Raw genomic sequence first — 15,205 nt, 5'->3', positions numbered from 1 at the left:
TGTTAATGAGTATTTTAAAAAGGAGTGGGCCTTAGTTCTATATGTGGACGCCTTTTCGAGATATCGCCATAAACGTGGACCAAGGGTGACTCTAGAATGTGTTTGTGTGATATGGGTATCAAATTAAAGGTATTAATGAGGGTTTTAAAAGGGAGTGGCCCTTAGTTGTATATGTGAAGGCGTTTTCGCGATATCGACCAAAATGTGGACCAGGGTGACCCAGAACATCATCTGTCAGGTACCGCTAATTTATATATATATGTAATACCACGAACAGTATTCCTTCCAAGATTCCAAGGGCTTTTGATTTCGCCCTGCAAAACTTTTTCATTTTCTTCTACTTAATATGGTAGGTGTCACACCCATTTTAGCAAGTTTTTTTCTAAAGTTATATTTTGCGTCAACGGACCAATACAATTACCATGTTTCATCCCTTTTTTCGTGTTTGGTATATAATTATGGCATTTTTTTCATTTTTCGTAATTTTCGATATCTAAAAAGTGGGGGTGGTCATAGTCGGATATCGGCCATTTTTTACACCAATACAAAGTGAGTTCAGATAAGTACGTAAGTTGAGCTTAGTAAAGATATATCGATTTTTGCTCAAGTTATCGTGTTAACGGCCGAGCGGAAGGACAGACGGTCGACTGCGTATAAAAACTGGGCGCAGCTTTAACCGATTTCGCCCTTTTTCACAGAAAACAGGTATCGTCCCTGAAACTAAGCCTCTACCAAATTTCACAAGGATTGGTAAATTTTTGTTCGACTTATGGCATTAAAAGTATCTAGACAAAATTAAATGAAAAAGGGCGGAGCCACGCCCATTTTGAAATTTTCTTTTATTTTGTTGCAACATATCATTACTCTAGTTGAATGTTGACATAATTTACTTATATACTGTAAAGATATTAACTTTTCTTTTAAAATTTGAATTTAAAAACATTTTTTTTTAAAAAGTGGGCGTGGTCGTAGTAATAGTAATAAGAGTAACGTTCCTGCCAAATTTTATCATGATATCTTCAACGACTGCCAAATTACAGCTTGCAAAACTTCCAAATTACCTTCTTTTAAAAGTGGGCGGTGCCACGCCCATTGTCCAAAATTTTACGAGTTTTATATTCTGCGTCATAAGTTCAACTCACCTACCAAGTTTCATCGCTTAATCCGTATTTGGTAATGAATTATCGCACTTTTTCAATTTTTCGAAATTTTCGATATCGAAAAAGTGGGCGTGGTTATGGTCCGATATCGTTCATTTTAAATACCGATCTGAGAGGAGTGCCCAGGAACCTACATACCAAATTTCATCAAGATACCTCAAAATTTACTCAAGTTATCGTGTTAACGGACAGACGGACGGACGGACGGAAGGACGGACATGGCTCAATCGAATCTTTTTTCGATACTGATGATTTTGATATATGGAAGTCTATATATATCTCGATTCCTTTATACCTGTACAACCAACCGTTATCCAATCAAAGTTAATATACTCTGTGAGCTCTGCTCAACTGAGTATAAAAAATATTTAAGTTAAACGGTTTATTGAAAATAATACTTACATTAAGTAATAATAATACTAACAAGAAAGGAAGGCTAAGTTCGGGTGTAACCGAACATTACATACTCAGTTGACAGCTGTGGAGTCAAAGTAAGGGAAAATCACCATGTTGTAAAAAGATCCTAGGGTAACCCTGGAATGTGTTTGTATGGCATGTGTATCAAATGGAAGGTATTAAAGAGTATTTTAAGAGGAAGTGGACCATAGCTCTATATATGGACGCCATTTAGGGATATCGCCATAAAGGTGGACCAGGCTTGACTCTAGAATTTGTTTGTACGATATGGATATCAAATGAAATGTGTTAATGATAATTTTAAAAGGGAGTGGGCCTAAGTTCTATAGGTGGACGCCTTTTCGAGATATCGCCATAAAGGTGGACCAGGGGTGACTCTAGAATTTATTTTGTACGATATAGGTATCAAATGAAAGGTATTAATGAGTATTTTAAAAGGGCGTGGGCCTAAGTTCTATAGATGGACGCCGTTTCGAGATATCGCCATAAAGGTGGACCAGGGGTGACTCTAGAATTTATTTTGTACGATATGGGTATCAAATGAAAGGTATTAATGAGTATTTTAAAAGGGCGTGGGCCTAAGTTCTATAGATGGACGCCGTTTCGAGATATCGCCATAAAGATGGATCAGGGGTGACTCTAGAATTTGTTTGTACGATATGAGTATCAAATGAAAGGTGTTAATGAGTATTTTAAGAGGGCGTGGGCCTTAGTTCTAAATGTGGACGCCTTTTCGAGATATCGCCATAAAGGTGGACCAGGGGTGACTCTAGAATTTGTTTGTACTATATGGGTATCAAATGAAAGGTGTTAATGAGTATTTTGAAAGGGAGTGGGCCTTAGTTCTATAGGTGGACGCCTTTTCGGAATATCGTTATAAAAGTGGACCAGGATTGACTTTAGAATGCGTTTGTACAATATGGGTATCAAACGAAAGGTGTTAATAAGTGTTTTAAAACGGAGTGGGCCTTAGTTCTATAGGTGGACGCCTTTTCGGAATATCGTTATAAAAGTGGACCAGGGGTGACTCTAGAATGCGTTTGTACAATATGGGTATCAAATGAAAGGTGTTAATGTGTGTTTTAAAAGGGCGTCGGCCTTAGTTCTATAGGTGGACGCCTTTTCGAGATATCGCCATAAAGGTGGACCAGGGGTGACTCTAGAATTTGTTTGTACGATATGGGTATCAAATGAAAGGTGTTAATGAGTATTTTAAAAGGGCGTGGTCCTTAGTTCTATAGGTGGACACGTTTTCGAAATATCGCCATAAAGGTGGACCAGGGGTGACTCTAGAATTTGTTTGTACTATATGGGTATCAAATGAAAGGTGTTAATGAGTATTTTGAAAGGAGTGGGCCTTAGTTCTATAGGTGGACGCCTTTTCGGAATATCGTTATAAAAGTGGACCAGGGGTGACTCTAGAATGCGTTTGTACAATATGGGTATCAAACGAAAGGTGTTAATAAGTGTTTTAAAAGGGAGTGGGCCTTAGTTCTATAGGTGGACGCCTTTTCGGAATATCGTTATAAAAGTGGACCAGGGTTGACTCTAGAATGCGTTTGTACAATATGGGTATCAAACGAAAGGTGTTAATAAGTGTTTTAAAAGGGAGTGGGCCTTAGTTCTATAGGTGGACGCCTTTTCGGAATATCGTTATAAAAGTGGACCAGGGGTGACTCTAGAATGCGTTTGTATAATATGGGTATCAAATGAAAGGTGTTAATGAGTATTTTAAAAGGGCGCGGGCCTTAGTTCTATAGGTGGACGCCTTTTCGAGATATCGCCATAAAGGTGGACCAGGGGTGACTCTAGAATTTGTTTGTACGATATGGGTATCAAATGAAAGATGTTAATGAGTATTTTAAAAGGGCGTGCGCCTTAGTTCTATAGGTGGACGCCTTTTCGAAATATCGCCATAAAGGTGGACCAGGGGTGACTCTAGAATTTGTTTGTACGATATGGGTATCAAATGAAAGGTGTTAATGAGTATTTTAAAAAGGAGTGGGCCTTAGTTCTATATGTGGACGCCTTTTCGAGATATCGCCATAAACGTGGACCAGGGGTGACTCTAGAATTTGTTAGTACTATATGGATATCAAATGAAAGGTGATAATGAGAATTTTAAAAGGGCGTGGGCCTTAGTTCTATAGGTGGATGCCTTTTCGAGATATCGCCATAAACGTGGACCAGGGGTGACTCTAGAATTTGTTTGTACGATATGGGTATCAAATGAAAGGTGTTAATGAGTATTTTAAAAGGGCGTGCGCCTTAGTTCTATAGGTGGACGCCTTTTCGAAATATCGCCATAAAGGTGGATCAGGGGTGGCTCTAGAATTTGTTTGTACGATATGGGTATCAAATGAAAGGTGTTAATGAGTATTTTAAAAGGGCGTGGGCCTTAGTTCTTAAGGTGGATGCCTTTTCGAAATATCGCCATAAAGGTGGACCAGGGGTGACTCTAGAATTTGTTTGTACGATATGGGTATCAAATCAAAGGTGTTAATGAGTATTTTAAAAAGGAGTGGGCCTAAGTTCTATATGTGGACGCCTTTTCGAGATATCGCCATAAACGTGGACCAGGGGTGACTCTAGAATTTGTTTGTACTATATGGGTATCAAATGAAAGGTGTTAATGAGTATTTTAAAAGGGCGTGGGCCTTAGTTCTATAGGTGGATGCCTTTTCCAGATATCGCCATAAACGTGGACCAGGGGTGACTCTAGAATTTGTTTGTACGATATGGGTATCAAATCAAAGGTGTTAATGAGTATTTTAAAAAGGAGTGGACCTTAGTTCTATATGTGGACGCCTTTTCGAGATATCGCCATAAACGTGGACCAGGGGTGACTCTAGAATGTGTTTGTACGATATGAGTATCAAATTAAAGGTATTAATGAGGGTTTTAAAAGGGAGTGGCCCTTAGTTGTATATGTGAAGGCGTTTTCGAGATATCGACCAAAATGTGGACCAGGGTGATCCAGAGCATCATGTGTCGGGTACCGCTAATTTATTTATATATGTAATACCACGAACAGTATTCCTTCCAACATTCCAAGGGCTTTTGATTTCGCCCTGCAAAACTTTTACATTTTCTTCTACTTAATATGGTAGGTGTCACACCCATTTTACCAAGTTTTTTTCTTAAGTTATATTATGCGTCAATAGACCAATACAATTACCATGTTTCATCCCTTTTTTCGTATTTGGTATATAATTATGGCATTTTTTTAATTTTTCGTAATTTTCGATATCGAAAAAGTGGGCGTGGTCGTAGTCGGATTTCGGCCATTTTTTACACCAATACAAAGTGAGTTCAGATAAGTACGTCAACTGAGTTTAGTAAAGATATATCGATTTTTGCTCAAGTTATCGTGTTAACGGCCGAGCGGAAGGACAGACGGTCGACTGTGTATAAAAACTGGGTGTGGCTTCAACCGATTTCGCCCTTTTTCACAGAAAACAGTTATCGTCCTAGAATCTAAGCCTCTACCAAATTTCACAAGGATTGGTAAATTTTTGTTCGACTTATGGCATTAAAAGTATCCTAGACAAATTAAATGAAAAAGGGCGGAGCCACGCCCATTTTGAAATTTTCTTTTATTTTTGTATTTTGTTGCACCATATCATTACTGGAGTTGAATGTAGACATAATTTACTTATATACTGTAAAGATATAAACTTTTCTTTTAAAATTTGAATTTAAAAAAAAAATTTTTTTTAAAGTGGGCGTGGTCGATCTCCGATTTTGCTAATTTTTATTAAACAGGCATATAGTAATAAGTGTAACGTTCCTGCTAAATTTCATCATGATATCTTCAACGACTGCCAAATTACAGCTTGCAAAACTTCTAAATTACCTTCTTTTAAAAGTGGGCGGTGCCACGCCCATTGTCAAAATTTTACCAGTTTTCTATTCTGTGTCAAAAGTTCAACTCACCTACCAAGTTTCATTCCGTATTTGATAAGGAATTATCGCACTTTTTCGATTTTTCGAAATTTTCGATATCGAAAAAGTGGGCGTGGTTATTGTGCGATATCGTTCATTTTAAATAGCGATCTGAGATGAGTGCCCAGGAACTTACATACCAAATTTCATCAAGATACCTCAAAATTTACTCAAGTTTTCGTGTTAACGGACAGACGGACGGACGGACGGACGGACATGGCTCAATCGAATTTTTTTTCGATACTGATGATTTTGATATATGGAAGTCTATATCTATCTCGATTCCTTTATACCTGTACAACCAACCGTTATCCAATCAAAGTGTGAGCTCTGCTCAACTGATTATAAAAATAGATAATAAAATAATTAAAAACAAGCTTTTAAGTTAAACGGTTTTATTGAATACAATGCTTACATAAAGTAGTAATTGTTTTTGTTTTTTATCGGCCTATTGATAAATGATTCAAGGTTCGATTCGAACTCAAGGCCAGAACAATAATTTTTTCTAATGATAATTATTGTTTTTGTTTAATTTTTCTATAATTGAAAAATTGTGTTTTGTTTTTGGAATAGTAAGTAGAAAATTTTTCAGACAACCTGCCATCTACGCAGCTCCAAATGGTTCAAACGAAGTACCGACTAGCAATACGATATCAGCAGCAATTGGTTCCAGGAGAAATGTGTATCAAAATGGCGCCACGTGCGCTACTTGTGCTCGCGTCTTTGGTATCCGTGCGGCACAGCAGCCAACCATTATTATTAACATAATTTTCCACCGCCATTAGCTAGATAAAGTTACCATTTACCTAAATTTCGCACTTTTCGATTCATCGCGAAAAGTAAACAAACAAAAAATTACGGAAAACTAGCAAAAACTAAAATTTTTGGATTAAGATTGAAAAACATGGTATTAAGTGATGAAGGAGCAACAAAATGAGCTATACCAGATGGCTTTTTATGTTGTTGTTGTATTAATTGGCTACCACCGTGGTGTGATGGTAGCGTGCTCCGCCTACCACACTGAATACCCTGGTTTCACACCCCGGGCAAAGCAACATCAAAATTTTAGAAATAACGTTTTTCAATTAGAAAAAAAATTTGTTAAGCGGAGTCGCCCCTCGGCAATGTTTGGCAAGCACTCCGAGTATATTTCTGCCATGAAAAGCTCTCAGTGAAAACTCATCTGTCTCGCAGATGCCGCTCGGAGTCGGCTTAATACAAGTAGGTCCCGTCCAGCCAATTCGTTGCAAAAATTAACAAGGAAAAATTTACGAAAATTGGAAGAGTAGATCTGCCTTAAATTTCTTCGGAGGTTATCGCGTCTTACATTTTTTTTTGTCGTTGTATTAACGATTAAAACACTCCTCAAAGGGAAGTGTTATCGATATTGATGACCCTTTGCCGTATATAGCTCCGGTACGTTCCAGTAACAATCACCATTAAGGTTGATGACCCTTTGCCGTATATAACTCCGGTACGTTCCAGTAACAATCACCATTAAGGTACTAGCCATCATTAGAAAAAAATTATTGTTCTGGCCTTGAGCTCGAATCGAACCTTGAATCGTCATACTCAAAATAAAATATTTTTTAAATTTAGATGCAGCTTTCTTAAATTATACGAGAAAAAAATTCAGATTTTTTCGGTAGCCACTATCAATTTGATGGTCGGTTTATGTTGGCATAGTTATCCATTCATCGGTCTATACGTCAGCCTATTTGACCGAGGGATCATTATTACACGTTTTTCTGCAATAACTTTCATTTATAGAAATGTATTGTAAAGAAATTCAACACTCTACTTCTTTTGACCGCGACTCATACTCCTGTAAAAAAGAAATATTATTTCAAAACGGAATATAATTCTGTTCTGGAATTACCGCTACACAAGATATTTGTACTCAAGTACATACCAGAATAGGACTAGCTTGAAATGCATAAACAAATGAATTTCACTTTCAAACACACACAAATTACTCATAGCGACACAGTCATAGAGGCATAGCTAAGTTACATTGAACCCAGCGGGGAGCCATATCCATTTACAGTTACTTAACCCATAAACATAACTGATTGACAGCGTCAGTTTGTCGGTGCGACTGACCAAACATTATTACATAGTTAGGTAATAAGAATATAGCACTGAATAGGTATATAGAAATAGAATGTAGTTATTTTTAATGTGTAAGTATTATACAAAAATATTGTAATAGTATTGTAAGAAAAATTCCTATAAAAAGGAAAGCATTTATTAATAAAAATCAATTGAATTTCTGCGCTGAACATTAGCGCTTCCAGTAATTCACGTTGCTTTTTATTTCTCTATAAACCTTTTTAAATTTTACCTCTTTTACATGGCGATCCTGCCAGCTTGACCAGAAATTGGCAAAACTGCTAAAGATCTTGCTGGAGGAAAAGATCCTGACAGATTTGGCTAAAAATCTGAAAGGTCCTGCCAAGTTTAAAACATAGAGAAAGTTTTTTTTTTGAGATCATGCTGGATAAAAATCCAGCAGAGAAGGACTGGAGCAATAATTACATCCCAAGCTAGATCAACCCAACGAAACTTGGTATGACAACTAACAATAATATTTTAACGGACTTTTGGCAAATGCGAATAAACTCATGGTGGTTATCTGGATCAATTAGTTATGAACGTTTGTTTGAAGCAAAATAACGGAGCTCTATAATAAATTAAACGCATAAATAGAGTGGAATAATCATAATATCTGGCCGGTCACTAAATAAATGCAGAGTAGCAAACCAGCCGGACATAATTGGCATAAGACTGGCAACTAATATTAAATGGCAAACCAACACGACATACTGGACAATACGACTGGCAGCGAATATTATGTATATTAAGTATATTTAAATTATTAAAATTTTTAGAATTAATTGGGCGGCCTTAGGGACGCTTACCCATTAGCAAAAATTTTATTTTTGCTTAGGCGATTTAAAAAAAAAAAATCAGGAATTTTAATTAAAAATTAAAAAATATTTCAAACTTACAATGTTAAAAGTTAATTAATTTGTTCAGCTAAAATCTAAAAAACAATGACTTGAAAAAAAGAGAATTAATTAAATAATTAAATGTCAAAATTTAAGTTGTAAATTGGAATGCTTAGGACGTTTTCATAAAGCTTCTTAAATACCCTGTTAACTTTCGCTACATATACATACATATATCATACAAAAATTGCAAGGATATTTTATTAAAGATCGAATTAAAACTTTCTACTTTAGAAACTTTTTAAAATCTACCATCTTTTCACCATTTAAGTAATAAATAAATATGCAAAGGGACTTCTCGAAAATCCGATTACAATGGTGGGACGAAAATACTCTAAAAACTAGGGACCTAGAGAAAGAACTAAATACACTAAAAAGCTTCGGATGATTATAGGAATGACTAGGAAACCATCCCTAGAAGATATAGTAGACCCTACGACCAAAGAAGAAGAAATAGCTAGGATGATAAGGATGATTATAATACCTCTGAAAAATTCGATTTATGAATACATAAAAATGAAACAAAATAGCCTAAGAATAAAGTTTTAGATATTTTATAAAATTAATTAAAAGAAAAAAAATATAATAAGCTATTAAATCATAAAATTTTTTTTAAATATTAAAAATTTTTTACCCTAAATAAAAATATCTTAAGAAATATTCTAGAACAAATATTCTTAAAATAAAAATTTATAAATAAAACAAAATATCTAACATTTTATTAAATTTAGAGAAGTTTAAAATGTCTTGGTGGACAAAGATTGCACAAGGCATCATGATAGTGATAGCCGGATACGAACTAGGGAAAGAAAGCTCTGAAACAACAGAGAACAAGATAACCAAGTATGAGCTACCAACTAAGGTAGACACAGAAAATATTCCGAACATTCCAGATGTTTGGTTAGCAGTTATAGGTTGTGTATTCATGCTATTGATCATCACAATAGGTATGATGCTCAAAAATTATATGAAGCACAAATATAGGCAGGTAAAACCCGCCACAGATCGTATCTAAGAAACACCAATTTTTGCAACCCATTACCTAAACCAAACCCAAAGCTGAGGAAGAGCAATCAACAATTCAATTAGTAAATCTCAAAATTTCATAATCAACAGTAAAGGCAGCCCTGCCTAAAGCGAACAGCAAATTAAAAATTCGCATAATTCCTTTGATTGCTCCTGACAAAAATGGTCATGAAGCAATAGGAAATTCTAGGACAATGGAAATAGGCAAAACCTAAGAACGAAAAAAAAAATACAAAACTTTTAAAACCAGCCCATAACAAAAAAAAAAAAATGAAGAAAAAGTCTCAAAGAGAACCTATATATAGATATATTAAAGCGCGATATAAATTTGCAATAAAAGACTAGTCGCGCTCATTTCCATCTTAGGATAGAATAATAGTAGCGTAGAAAATTTTCAAGAAACCAGATTGTTGAGGAAGTTATTGACTTAGGACAATATTCGACCAGGCATACAAGAAATGCCGGCAATCCAGGACTTGAAATTTATAAGGAAAAATTAATTGAATATTTACTGCAGTAGGCAAATTTAAAATTGATAACCAGGTTCTCAAGATCAACTAATTGCACAAACCCAAGAGGTTGTGCAAGTCACAAATCCCGGTATAAGAATAAAAAACAAAAATTCTTCATAAAAGTCATGACGACAAATAAATTGCTGGAAAAATAAGCAAAATAAATTAAACGTTAGAATAATTTTTACACCCACTGTACCTTCCTTCCACTAACCAGCTAAACTTCTACTTCTATAACTACCTTGCTTTTCCACCAAGTACAGCTCTTCAACTTTCATTACCATTAGTTACAGATTTTTTTTTAATAGGGTTAAACTTCCAAATGAAATGAAAAATCTTTGTTTAATAGAAATAGAAGGGAAATTTAAATCATTTATTAGTTGCTAGAAACGTTATATTAAAGAGATAACTATAAGTTTGCCTGGGTCTCACCTAAGAAAACCTCACTATTAAATAGGTCATAATTTTATATAACAGGAAAAAATATTTTTAATTTAACCCCCAGTGGAATAGAAAATATTAATAAGAAAATATTTTTACTCTAACCTTTGGTAGAATAGGAGATTTAACTAATTTGGGAAAAAGTCTCGTGTAAAGTAAATAATAAGAATTTTTACCTTAACTTATATACATAGAAAAAATTGCGATAGGAAAAATAGTTTTGCATAATTTAATAAATAACGATAGAAACAATAAAATTAATAAAATAGTAATACATAAGAATAGGCGGTTAGAAATAGGTTTAACCAATATAAAATATGCTAATAACTCGCACAATAAACAAAACCCAGTTTCAACCATAGTATTCCAATTTACTCATCAATAAAATGTAAACACATAAAGAAAGAAAAATGCGTAAATATGAAGTCATGTTGGCATCAAGTTACGGTTACCTCGTGCCGGTTTTTAAGTGAGTCGACGCTCTTAAAGACCAGCTGTGCAAAGATAAATTAAAACTCTGATGTGTAAAACCAAATGTCAATAACACTTGATGCAAAACATTATTCATAAACACAAGCACGTACTATACAAATGTACATACATATATTATACTCCAAAACAAAGCAAAAACAAGTAAGGAAGGCTAAGTTCGGGTGTAAGCGAACATTACATACTCAGTTGAGAGCTATAGAGACAAAATAAGGAAAATCACCATGTAGGAAAATGAACCTAGGGTAACCCTGGAATGTGGTTGTATGACATGTGTATCAAATGGAAGGTATTAAAGAGTATTTTAAGAGAGAGTAGGCCATAGTTCTATGGATGGACGCCATTTAGGGATATCGCCATAAAGGTGGACCAGGGCTGACTCTAGAATGTGTTTGTACGATATGGGTATCAAATGAAAGGTGATAATGAGTATTTTAAAAGGGAATGGGCTTTAGTTCTATAGGTGAACGCCTTTTCGAGAAATCCCCATAAAGGTGGACCAGGGGTGACTCTAGAATATGTTTGTACGATATGGGTATCAAATGAAAGCTGTTAATGAGTATTTTGAAAAGGAGTGATCCTTAGTTCCCTAGGTGGACGCCGTTTCGAGATATCGCCATAAAGGTGGACCAGGGGTGTCTCTAGTTGTACGATATGGGAATCAAATGAAAGGTGTTACTGAGCGTTTTAAGAGGGAGTGGGCATTAGGTCTATAGGTGGACGCCTTTTCGAAATGTCGCCATTAGGGTGGGCCAGGGGTGACTCTAGAATGTGTTTGTACGATATGGGTATCAAACGAAAGGTGTTACTGAGCATTTTAAGAGGGAGTGGGCATTAGGTCCATAGGTGGACGCCTTTTCGAGATATCGCCATTAGGGTGGGCCAGGGTGACTCTGGAATGTGTTTGTACGATATGGGTATCAAATGAAAGGTGGTAATGAGTATTTTAAAAGGGAGCAATCCTTAGTTCTATAGGAGGACGCCTTTTCGAGATATCGCCATAAAGGTGGACCAAGGGTGACTCTAGAATGTTTGTACGATATGGGTATCAAACGAAAGGTGTTACTGAGCATTTTAAGAGGGAGTGGGCACTAGGTCTATAGGTGGACGCCTTTTCGAGATATCGCCATTAGGGTGGGCCAGGGGTGACTCTAGAATGTTTGTACGATATGGGTATCAAACGAAAGGTGTTACTGAGCATTTTAAGAGAAAGTGGGCATTAGGTCTATAGGTGGGCGCCTTTTCGAGATATCGCCATTAGGGTGGGCCAGGGTGACTCTAGAATGTGTTTGTACGATATGGGTATCAAATGAAAGGTGGTAATGAGTATTTTAAAAGGGAGTAATCCTCAGTTCTATAGGTGGACGCCTTTTCGAGATATCGCCATAAAGGTTGACCAAGGGTGACTCTAGAATGTTTGTACGATATGGGTATCAAACGAAAGGTGTTACTGAGCATTTTAAGAGGGAGTGGGCATTAGGTCTATAGGTGGACGCCTTTTCGAGTTATCGCCATTAGGGTGGGCCAGGGGTGACTATAGAATGTTTGTACGATATGGGTATCAAACGAAAGGTGTTACTGAGCATTTTAAGAGGGAGTGGGCATTAGGTCTATAGGTGGACGCCTTTTCGAGATATCGCCATTAGGGTGGGCCAGGGGTGACTCTAGAATGTTTGTACGATATGGGTATCAAAAGAAAGGTGTTACTGAGCATTTTAAGAGGGAGTGGACATTAGGTCTATATGTGGACGCCTTTTCGAGATATGGCCATTAGGGTGGGCCAGGGGTGACTCTAGAATGTTTTTACGATATGGGTATCAAACGAAAGGTGTTACTGAGCATTTTAAGAGGGAGAGGGCATTAGGTCTATAGGTGCACGCCTTTTCGAGATATCGCCATTTGGGTGGGCCAGGGTTGACTTTAGAATGTGTTTGTACGATATGGATATCAAATTAAAGGTATTAATAAGGGTTTTAAAAGCGAATGGCCCTTAGATGTATATGTGAAGGCGTTCTCGCGATATCGACCAAATGTGGATCAGGTGATCCAGAAAATCATCTGTCGGGTACTGCTAATTTATTTATATATTCAATAACACTAACAGTATTCCTGCCAAGATTCCAAGGGCTGTTGATTTCGCCTTGTAGAACTTTTTCATTTTCTTCTACTTAATATGGTAGGTGTCACACCCATTTTACAAAGTTTTTTCCAAAGTTATATTTTGCGTCAATAAACCAATCCAGTTACCATGTTTCATCCCTTTTTTCGTATTTGGTATAGAATTATGGCATTTTTTTAATTTTTCGTAATTTTCGATATCGATAAAGTGGGCGTGGTTATGGTCGGATGTCGGCCATTTTTTATACCAAGATAAAGTGAGTTCAGATAAGTACGTGGGCTAAGTTTAGTAAAGATATATCGGTTTTTGCTCAAGTTATTGTGTTAACGGCCGAGCGGAAGGACAGACGGTGGACTGTGTATAAAAACTGGGCGTGGCTTCCACGGATTTCGCCCATTTTCACAGAGAACAGTTAGCGTCATAGAATCTATGCTCCTACCAAATTTCAAAAGGATTGGTAAATTTTTGTTCGACTTATGGCATTAAAAGTATTCTAGACACACTAAATGAAAATGGGCGGAGCCACGCCCATTTTGAAATTTTATTTTATTTTTGTATTTTGTTGCATCATATAATTACTGGAGTTGAATTTTGACTTAATTTACTTATATACAGTAAAGATATTAAATTTTTTGTTAAAATTTGAATTAAAAAAAAATTTTTTTTAAAAAGTGGGCGTGTTCTTCATCCAATTTTGCTAATTTTTATATAGCACATATATAGTAATAGTAGTAACGTTCCTGCCAAATTTCATCATGATATCTTCAACGACTGCCAAATTACAGCTTGCAAAACTTTTAAATTACCTTCTTGTAAAAGTGGGCGGTGCCACGCCCATTGTCCAAAATCTTACTAATTTTGTATTCTGCGTCATAACGTCAACCCATCTACCAAGTTTCATCGCTTTAACCGCCTTTGGCAATGAATTATCGCATTTTTTCGGTTTTTGAAATTTTCGATATCGAAAAAGTGGGCGTGGTTATAGTCCGATATCGTTCATTTTAAATAGCGATCTGAGATGAGTTCTCAGGAACCTACATACCAAATTTCATCAAGATACCTCAAAATTTACTCAAGTTATCGTGTTAACGGACGGACGGACGGACGGACATGGTTCAATCAAATTTTTTTTGGATCCTGATTATTTTGATATATGGAAGTCTATATCTATCTCGATTCCTTTATATATGTACAACCAACCGTTATCCAATCAAACTTAATATACTCTGTGAGCTCTGCTCAACTGAGTATAAAAACGTACAAACAAAAGAACAATAAAAAAAATTTTTTTTTGTCAACACAAAAAATCACACATGGCAAGCAAATGTAAACGGATATAAAAATAAGTAAACAACGCTTTACGCTCAATATCAAATTACCACAAGACAATAAATTACCATAGCAAACTAAAAAGCAATTAAAATTTAGTTAACTCTACATGGTCATTGAATCACTTTAGGAATCACATACAATTGTTCTCAAGTGTATGTGATTCTTTTTAAAGGTGGATGATGTGGTATTCCCGCAATACAAGATATTTGTACTTATGTACATACCAGAATAGGTCTAGCTTGAAATGCATAAATAAATGAAACATGGTAATTGGATTGGTTTATTGACGCAAAATATAACTTTAGGAAAAACTTTGTAAAATGGGTGTGACACCTACATATTAAGTAGAAGAAAATGTAAAAGTTCTGCAGGGCGAAATCAAAAGCCCTTGGAATCTTGGCAGGAATACCATTCGTGGTATGACATATATAAATAAATTAGCGGTACCCGATAGAAGATGTTCTGGGTCACCCTATTCTACATTTTGTTTGATATCTCGAAAATGCCCTCACATGTACAACTAAGGGCTACTCTCTTTTAAAACCCTCATTAATACTTTTAATTTGATACCCATATCGTACAAACACATTCTAGAGTCACCCCTGGTCCAACCTTATTGCGATATCTCGAAAAGGCGTCCAACTATAGAACTAAGGCCCACTCCCTTTTAAAATGTCAAACTTCAACTCATCTGCTAAAGCGATTATTTTTTTGTAAAATCCCGAAAACCGCCTTCCTGCTTCAAGCCTATGG

Source organism: Eurosta solidaginis, chromosome X (assembly GCF_040869045.1).
Source record: "Eurosta solidaginis isolate ZX-2024a chromosome X, ASM4086904v1, whole genome shotgun sequence".
Taxonomy (NCBI): Eukaryota; Metazoa; Arthropoda; class Insecta; order Diptera; family Tephritidae; genus Eurosta; species Eurosta solidaginis.
The sequence above is the reverse complement of the archived record's forward strand: the minus strand, read 5'-3'. Positions refer to the sequence as shown.